The sequence below is a fragment of the Castor canadensis genome, chromosome 4 (assembly GCF_047511655.1).
Source record: "Castor canadensis chromosome 4, mCasCan1.hap1v2, whole genome shotgun sequence".
NCBI classification, from domain to species: domain Eukaryota; kingdom Metazoa; phylum Chordata; class Mammalia; order Rodentia; family Castoridae; genus Castor; species Castor canadensis.
In genome coordinates this window covers 79681220-79691308 of record NC_133389.1, presented here as the reverse complement: position 1 = coordinate 79691308, position 10089 = coordinate 79681220, and the positions used below count along the sequence as shown (strand labels likewise).

Sequence of the window (10089 nt, the reverse complement as noted above, 5' to 3'; positions counted from 1 at the left end):
AAAAACCCAAAATCCCCCTGGAATGCCAAGTACAGTCATGTATACATAAGCAATGAATGCATGTAAATCTGGGGAGACCTGAATGAGCCAGGTAAGCTATCTCGGTACTTCCACCCTAGTCCTGCTATGGTACTATAGCTTTGCATAATTTTACCTGGGACAGAAATTACCTAGAAGTCCTGTCTGCATTTTAAATGCTCTGAACCAATGCTATGCCATTTACCACCTTGACAAAGAAATCATATATGAGTTCTTCTCCTCTTTCTCCTCCTCTTCCTCCTCTTCTCTCTCTCTCTCTCTCTCTCTCTCTGTCTCTCTCTCTGTCTTTCTCTCTCCCTCCCTCTCTCCCCTACTCCACTCTCTCTTCCTCCATCCGTCAATTTTTTTCTGAATCATCCACTTGGTATCTTCCACAATACAATGGAATTCTAATTGAATCATAACACATGGCCATTTCCTACTACCCTTTTATTCTCCTTGCATCCTTTATATGGTTCCTGTGCACCAGAACTAGCACCCTAAAGTGCCATCCTAAACATAGTGAAGGGGGAGCAGCAAGTGATGAGAGGGACCCAGGCTTGGAGGGAGGTAGAATATCCAAACCTGCAGCCACTTGGATCTCTGTGCACCCAAGGGGAACAAACAGTGAGGTGGAATAAAGGGCAGAAATAGCTCTGGGAATGTAAAGGAAACAAATTTAAGACAAACTTTGTCATAGATAAAGGAGCATTCTTAAAGACAAAGATCTAAAGAGAGAAAATATGAATCCCTTAAGGCAGGTTTCAAAGACCAGATGGACTAACAAGGCCCTCCTGGAATGTCCAGTCCAATAAGGATGAGGTTAGTTATACAGCTAAGTTAGAGATCCAGCTTCAAAGTAGAGGTTGCTAAAGTCAGGTCCTATATTATCTCATGGATTTCAGCTATTCTTTGGCTTAGCTCTTTCACTGAGTGCCACCTATTAGGGTGCTTTCTAACCTTTCAATAAACTTTGTACTTGCTTTAACTCTTAATTCCTGGTCCAACATCTTCAATTGTCGAATACAACAAGGCACGAACTTAGGGAACAACACTCCAGTGCCAATTAGAATTACTTCCTGTGCATTTCCTTGTCAAATCATGGTTCAGGTGGAGACTTTATTACCTATTAAAAGCCACATCAAATACAGGCTTATAAAAGTCAACAGGTGATGTAAAAATGCATTGGAATGAATTAATGAAATAATGCAACAGCTTCTATGATGTGGTAAATGCTTATAATTTATATTATTTGGTTTGTTTATAGGAAAATGTAGGAATTCTTTAAATAGATTTTTTAAAAGTATGTAGAAATGTATGTTAATTATTGGACAATATTGATTATTTAATGGTTTGAATGTCACCTCTAGTATTTGTTGTTAAACATTGAGATCATTGTTTAGGATTCCAATATTAACTAAGAGGAATAGCTGCTTATTACCATTAGCCATTATTGCTTAAGAATGAATTAAACTGTTTCCATTACTCAGGAGTAATGGAATCAGACCAAGAATACATAAGCTTTGAGTTTGCTGGAAAAAGGGGTGGGGATGATGGACCTGTGACAGTGGCTTATGCAAGAAGCCTCTCCATAGATATGGAGAAGAGAAAGTCACAGGGAAAGAGGAAGAGAGATATCAAAGAGAGGATAGCAAGGAATTATATCTTCATTACATTTAGTCCACACTGTTTGTAGATGTTCTTTATATTCAGCTGTATGCTCTACTTATCAAGTCCTTATTAAAAATATTCTATCTAGAGAAGAAAAGTTGGAAGCTAATAAGTTCATTTTAGTTGGGCTTTGTTTCAGGCTTCTGTTGAGCAATAATTCTAACATAGGAGCTTCCACTCCTCAACCTTAAATCTTGCTCTCTGTGGTTTTAGTTATCTGTCATTAACCATCTGGAAATATTAAATGGAAAATTTCAGAAATAAATAAAATGTGTGTGATACAACACCTTACAAAAACAATTAAAGGGAGAAAAGATTTATTCTGGCTCATAGTTTCAGAAATTTCAGTCCATTCTGGTGGAGAGGGCATAGCAGAGGAGCTCACAATATATCAGTCAGGAAGTAGAGAGAGAGATTGCCTGTGCTGTATTCCAGGAATGGGGGATGAGGAAGACTTTGACTATGATATATTGTAAGAACTTTTGTAACTCTCACAATGTACCCCCAGTGTAACAGTAATATGATAATAAAAAAATAAAAAAAATTTAAAAAGAGAATGCCTGTGTTTTCTGGCTTTCTCCTCTTTCCCTTTCATTCCATCTGGGCTGCCAGCCTCTGAAATGGTGCTTGGCAGGTTTTCCCTTTTAGTTAATCTTCTATGAAAACATCATCACAGACTCATCCAGTGTTGTGCTATACTAATCTCCTAAACACTTCTCAATCCAATCAAGTTGACAAGATTAACAGTCATAACGTGCTTAAATATCTTTTGATATAGAACATCATTATAATTGTTCTATTTTATTATTAGTTATTGTTAATATCTTATTGTGTATATCTTATTTAATTTGTAGATTAAACTTTATCAAATGCACTCATACATAGGAAAAACTACGTATATATGATTTGGTACCCTATAGTTTCAGGCATTCGGTGGGATCTTGGAACATATCCCCCAAGCATAAGTATTCTATAAAGTATACACACATTAGTTTAGGGATATCTGGTCATTTGCAGGGCTCATGGAAGTTGCCTTGCTTCACATGGACAGAGACCTCAGACAGAATCCTTTTCATCCAAGGATATAAAAGTGTTATGTAGCATTAAAACTTTTAGAAACCTTACATAAATCATAGCAGGCTATGCTATGTTGGTTGTTTTTCCAAAGACTAATAGTTCAGATTATGATAGGGCCCTGCTCTGTGAGCCTTGTAGCTATCTCTGAAGGTTTGTCCTTCAATGCTAGTAGTCCCCTCTAACATCAAAGGTGCAGTTTTATAAATCTCCCCAAAGACCCATGTTTTAAAGGTTAGATCACCAGCTCGTAGTACTACCCTTGTGAGGTGGGGCCTAGAGTAATGAAGTTAGGTCATTTGTAGTGTGCCATTTATGGAGATTTTGGCTCCTGAAATCTTCCTCTTTTTCCACTGAGAGGCCACCTTTGCTTCACCACGTGCTCTCTGCCATGATGTTCTGTTTCATTATAGGCCTAAAAGCAATATAATCAATGGACCACTGAGTGACGACTCTGAAACTATGAGCTAAAATAAGCCTTTCTTATGTATAAATTGTTCATCTCAGGTGTTTTGTCACAGTTATGGCAAGCTTACCAACACAGATATTAACAAAAGTCCTTGAGCATCTCTGCTGTATTGAATTCCACCTGTTCCAAAAAACTGCTCACCTAAAAAATTTACTTCAAACTTTATTTAGACCTTGCTTTCTATTGGAAAGATGAGAGACTGAGAAGTTAGACCTAATTTATTCAGTCTAACATTGGACATAAATGTTGCTTTATTTATATTCTTTGCACCTGTGTTTTGTCATTTACATATTAAAGACAAGGTAGTCTTCACTGAGCAAATAGACTTTAACAATTTTGCAACTCATCTAATGTACCTGATCTATGGAATACACTCACTATGAGATATGCTCATATTCTTCTGACCCTTTTTTCAGCACTGTGAACTTAAGAAGAAAATGTATTGTGGCCATAGCCAATTGATTCCTGAAATCATATATTGATTACTTCTTCATTGTAATTCTACATACTGGTGTTCATAGTTGGTATTACAGGAGTGAATCTATGCAAGCATATCTCATGTAGTACACAGCAGAGCAGGGGCCAGGGCTCTCATCCTGTGCTCACCATAGTGTGCATTCATTGTTATTCATTCCTACTCACACTTGTCCAATAATTACATGTTGTGTTTTCTTTGAATATAATGATAATAGGTCAACACTTGAGTTAGAAGGATGATGGAAACAGAGTTTAATTCCTGAGATAGACAGCTCCAGCTCCAGGAAGTAGGAGGAATCCCAGGCTGAGAAGGAATGTTCCAGAATATCAGTTCTACACTACATTAGTTTTGTGAACTTAAAATACTTGCCCTTAAATTTCCCCAATTGCTTGATTTGGAAAGATTCCTATGCATTTTCCCAAGTTCAGCTTTAATTAAAATTTCACAGGGGTTTTAGATCATGTTTGACTTAGGTGAGATAATAATTTCAGAAAAGATAGTATACTGAAACTCAAGGCAACAATTTGAAGACTGAAACAGATGGCACATCTTACTCTATGCCAAAAAGAGAGGAGAGCGTTACATATAAATGGTTCAGGTAATTCAGATAGATTGTCCCTCAGTAGAACAAGCCATTATGACATAAGAAGAATTCAACACCACGAGAGGAAAAAGTGTTACAGTGCCCTCAAAAGAGGAAACTTGGATCTGAAGTACCTCTCTTTTGGAATGAGTTTAAAAATTGGTGTATAGACAATCTGTATCCTTTGCCTGGAAGTAAGTTGTACTCATCTGCAATAAGTAGCCAAAATTCAGCCTTCTAATCTCACTTTCCTATTAAATAGCTTACCACCCTTGAAAGAAATAAAATGACTTTATGAAATTTAAGTTAGTTATTGTTTGGTACACTGGAAAGCTCAGAGACTGAGAAGTTATACCTAATTTATTCAGTCCAACGAGACATAAATGTTGCTTTATTTAAGTTCTCTACACCTGTGTTTTTTCATTTGCAAACTAAAGAGAATATCATCCAAAGCAGATGATGAGTAGTGACAATGAAGGTCACCACAGGCACAATATACATTCAAGGCAGGTGAGAAAGAGAAGGTGATGACTGTAGTGTAAATTATGACAAAGTACTGGGTGTGTTGAGGTCATTCATAGGTCTAGATGTAGTTTTCAATGTTGGTGGGGATGTTTTGAGCTTATTATGTGTAAACAGGAGAGGTTTAATATAGGATTTGGTCAGAACATGAATAACAACAAAAGAGGATCTAATATTAATCTGAGGAACAACACAGCTAAAGCTTTTTTGTAGGGAGAAAAAGCAAAAATGGATTTACTTAAACAGTAATCTCTCTGTCTCTCTGTCTCTCTCTCTTTCTGTTACCTCTGTCTCTGTAATTGTTTCTGTCTCTCTCTCCCTATACACACACACACACACACACACACACACACACACACACACACACACACACTGTGTAAGCATTTTCCATATATAAAGTACAAACTGAGTAGCAAAGGACTTTTCAAAGCTTTTCTTAGCTTTCCATTACTATAAGGAAATACTTGCAATAACTAGCTTATAAAGACAGAATGATTATTTTGGTTCATGACTCTGGAGGTTCCAGTATGAGATCAGGCTGCTTGATGTCTTTGGACCTCTGGCAAGGGTAGTACATCAAGCTGAAAGTGTAAGGCAAACCACTTGTATTATGAGCCAAGTAGCAGAGGAGACAAGAGCTCTGAGCTCCTATAATCCCCTTCAAGGTTATGCTCAAATGGCCTAAAGAGCTCAATTTTCTACTCAAATTTTCTACCACCTCCCAAAGATCAGTCAGAGAACCAAGGCCTTCACATGTGGGCCTTTGCGGGACATTCATCTAAACCATAGTAGAACTTCTTGACTTACTCATTCAAAAATGAACATCAATTCCATGGTAGGATATGTGTATAGAGTTGGAGTTTGGAGATTAGAGAATTCAGTCTTGCCTCAAGAAGCACCTAGCATAATTGTTTTTCAAGGTTGATTCAACACTCATCTATCTCTGGTTTGTATCCATGTCATGGATCAATCAATCAATCAATTTTGAGTAAACATTAACACAATTTTTACAATTTTGATTAAACACAGTCACAATTTAGAGATGGTATAACTTATAGCAATTCCTTTATCTTACCCTCTCTGAATGTCTTGCTTGTTTGTTTACCTGTACTCAGGATGTTTTGAGGCCTGAACTCCGTGTGGTGGTTGTAATACTTGGTGGCAGTAGCGACGGTATTGCTGTTGGTGGTATAATACCACAGAGAGTGGGTAGAGTAGGGATTTTATTAGCCTTTTACCTGTGCTGACTCTCTAGCCCTTCATAACCACCAGTGAAATAGGTGCTACCATTATTAAGCCCATTTTACATGTGAGAAAACTGAGCCTCAAGGCCAGTCTGTTGATATTAGAGTTGAGAGTCAGACTCTACTAGACTAGTCTCAGAGTCCAAATTATACCAAGGTTACCTAATATGTGATCCTTGAATCAGCAGCATTGAGTCACCTGAGATCCCTGTAGAAAGTATACTTATGAGCTCTAATCCAAGTCATTGACCAAGATGTATTACTGAGGATGATGCCTCAGTGATTCAGAAATTCAACAAGCACTGAGATGATGCCCATTGGTGGCTGAGTCAGTCAACTTTGACTCTGAGTCCCTATGACACTGGCAAATGTGGCCTGCAAGCAGCATGACCATCACCTTTAAGCAGGTCCTCAGGACTGGCAAGATGAGAGATTCTAATCTAACAGTACTTGCTAAACTTAAAATGTTGTGTAGTGATTGAGCTAGTACATTTCACTTGGTTACCATTCTTATATTATACATAGTAAAATAACTAATAGAATTACATGTGGCACAGTAGATTATCAATATTAAGTGATTATTTTTCGCAATTAACACTAAGAGGATGGAGAGGGCGTAACTTAAAAATGTTCCTTCACTATTCTGAAACTCTATTCTAGAGTCTTCTTTCTATATTTTGTCCCTGTTCAATAATGGCTGTGGTAGTAGACTAAGTGACAGCTGTGTCTATATGACATTTAAACATACACTGCTCCAATTCATTTTTATGTATGCTGCTGCTTGTTTTAAATTGCAATAAGGTCCTTTAAAACTTAGAGTAATACTTTGCAATTGTTTTCAAGAGATGATATAAATCATAAATAAGAAAATAAAATAATTAAAGTATGCTTTATAGTAGGCATTAAAGTGATGTTTTTTTAAAAAAATGCTCCCTTCTCTGTTGCCATGATTAATAAATTAGGCAGAAGGAAACTGAGCATAGGCCACTGTACATAGCCAATTGCTATGTACAGTTTTATTATGGGGCATCTACTCTTCCACAAAGGTAGGGTATGTAAAGGAATTAGACATACCATCTTAACTAAAATAGACCTTTGATTTGTCAATACAAATTTCAGTCATAGACTTACCAATGATAAATTAATAATGCTATTATGTTGTTGCTGGAAGTCGGTGGTGTCTGTTGAGAAACTTCTATGTGTGAATCTGATTCTGCATACAAAACTAAAACCATAAATAGAATTTTCACAAATGAATATTCAATGACTCCTTCATTTAATGAAACCTATATGTTTGTAACTATATGAAGGATATATAACACAGGAGAATCAGTCTTTAGGAAGCATAGTAACAGTTATACATATGTTGCCTAGCAATATATGAGGTCAGAGCTCTAGTTACAAGTCGTGGATGAGTGATTGAGCCATGTGATAGATGGAAGTGTTCGATGGTGCATTCATTCTTTTCCTCAGTGATTCCACTGGCAAAAACTGGATAAGCTTTCCCATTCCCATGTTGGCTAAGAGTTTTAAATCTGGTACTCCTGTTCCAACAGAACCAGCAATAGATGTACTGGCATTATCTGATTTGATTTCATTCACAGGACTGAGTGAGTGTAAAATGGGAATAGAATCAAGTACAATGCCTGAGAGCATGACAGTTATGAAGTAGAAGGAAAAGAACCACAAATAAATGCAAGTTTTCTGATTATCAGCCTTTCTCCATCTTATCATATGAGTTAACTCATGTGAGGACTTATATTCTGTATTTCTACGCTAATTTATTCTTTCTTAGTTGTGTGCACTTGTCTTATTTATGTAAGTTGACCAGAACCATATATTAAATGTACACATTACTGCATAGCACAGTTCTTCAGGTATTCAGTGAACTCTGAATTTTAACTTCTTTTAAATATGTAAGGCATTTTTAAAAACAAAGTTTCATTGAAAAAATCAAGTCAACTATAATAGTAGAATTGTATTTTCTTAAAGAATTATAATTAGTTGGACAAATCTTAAGGATTTCCAGAACATTTACCTCAAGTCTCCCTAATAAACATAAGGTAACCTGTCCTTTTTGCCCATAGTTCTACTTTCTATGGTTTCCATTACAGTAGTCAACCATAATATGAAAATCTAATAAAGTACGATAAGATATTTTACAGGGGAGTCTGAGAGAAGGAAAGAGAGAGCACATTCAGATAACTTGTATTAATTAGGCTTTATTAGATTATGTACATATATATTATATATTATATCTATATAGCTATGATTGATAACTTACTCTCTTTGGTACATGTCTACTAGAACTAGGGATCTTGGACCTATTTTCCTCAGGAAATGAGGTGGGAGGTGGATCTACTGCATTGATAATAAAATATATTTAGTTTTTATAACTTAACCAATAATTTCTGAATATAGTCAGAGTCACTACTCAGTCATTGCAATTACTTACTGAGAATTGTTGCTAATATTTTGTTTTAGGAAAATAAATGTGCTGTTGTTCAGCATGTGCATCTAAAAGATAAAATAACTATTTCAAATTTCATTAAAGGATGGATTTAAACTTTTATGTGTCAGACATTTTTGTGAAAGTTAGCTAATATACAAAGGTAACTAACATCTAACAGGAAGCATGAAAATCAACTCATAATACTGGCCTCTGGTGACTCTATTTGGGCCAAATGGACAACAGGTAGGAAAATAGGGAAGTGGCTGTATTTAAGTCAGGTTTTCTTCATTTTACTACGTACAGAAGGAGAAAAGGATGCAAATTTTCAGATGATGCAATTTCATTTTAGATTAATCTTGGCTGTAATACAGGTTATAACCTAACAGCATTAAAACTCTATGTCTGTTATCTATACTCCATATTGAATTGCTTACACGAACAATGGAAATGAGTAATAGCATCTAACATTAGGCACACCTGCAAATATTAGGATTGTGAATACTGAAAAATTTATTCTAGAAATTGGCACATGTTGAGAAATGGTAAATGATTATACTACTGTTGTAGTTGTCTTATTTCTTCTATTTGTCTTGTCTTCATTTCAGTGATTTATCAGTTAGACATAGTTATGGACAGCAGTGGGTAGAGATTTTTGAACATGTTATTTCGGGGAATATAAAAATAAAGTATTAATTTAAGCAGTGATGGATGTTAAACTTGCCAGCATGCTGTTTCTTTCTTCAGACTTTTCAAAAATAGACAAGTCAGATGCTTTCTCCCACAATGGTTAAGAGCACAGCTTTGTTCCAGACAAATATAGGTTTGACCCAGCTCTATCATCTACTTGTGTGGTGAGTATTTTCACCATAAACACCACTACATTGTAAAACTGGAGAAATCTTAATAGGCAAGTGCACTGTATCAATGTCAGCATAATTCAATCATTCAATTGTGCTACTGTCTTGAGGATAACACCAGGAGGAAACTGGTAAAAGATACACGGCATTCGTCCACAACATTTCCTTTTTTTTTTTTTATGGAATGCTTCATGAATTTGCATGTCATCCTTGCACAGGGGCCATGTTAATCTTCTCTGTGTCATTCCAATTTTAGCATATATGCTGGCAAAGGGAGCATGAATTTCTTAAACTGAATTAGACTCTATCATTATTTCAATTAAAATACAATGAAAAAATATCTAAAACACTATTTCTGGTCCCACATGTTCTTCTAGAAACTTATCAGCCCCCACAAACATACATAGTCTATTTTCTTTCCTGGAAACAGAATAGTGGTTGATATTTGGGACTCTTGAAGAAGGTCTTTTTTTTTTTTTGGCATTACTGAGGATTGAACTCAGGGCTTCATGCTTTTTAGGCAGGCACTATACCACTTGAACCACTCTGCTCTCCAAGGTGGTACCTTGTTTATATGATAATAATAACTACGAAATGTTCAACCCTCACTGAGCACATGTGCCATGACTGCTTTAAGCACTTTGTAGATACTGGCTTGTTTAATTTGCAAAACAATATTCTGAGATAAGCAACAATATTAGTACCCCAATTAATTTTAATA

At 36.0% G+C, this 10089-nt stretch overlaps 1 non-coding gene across 1 annotated transcript; it reads right to left on the bottom strand.

Moving 5' to 3' along the window:
• Positions 1–9541: 9541 nt before the first annotated feature.
• On the bottom strand, positions 9542–9648 carry LOC141422809 (U6 spliceosomal RNA). Its single transcript, XR_012447532.1, has one exon. It is a non-coding gene; the product is annotated as a U6 spliceosomal RNA (small nuclear RNA).
• Between the last annotated feature and the right edge of the window lie 441 nt (positions 9649–10089).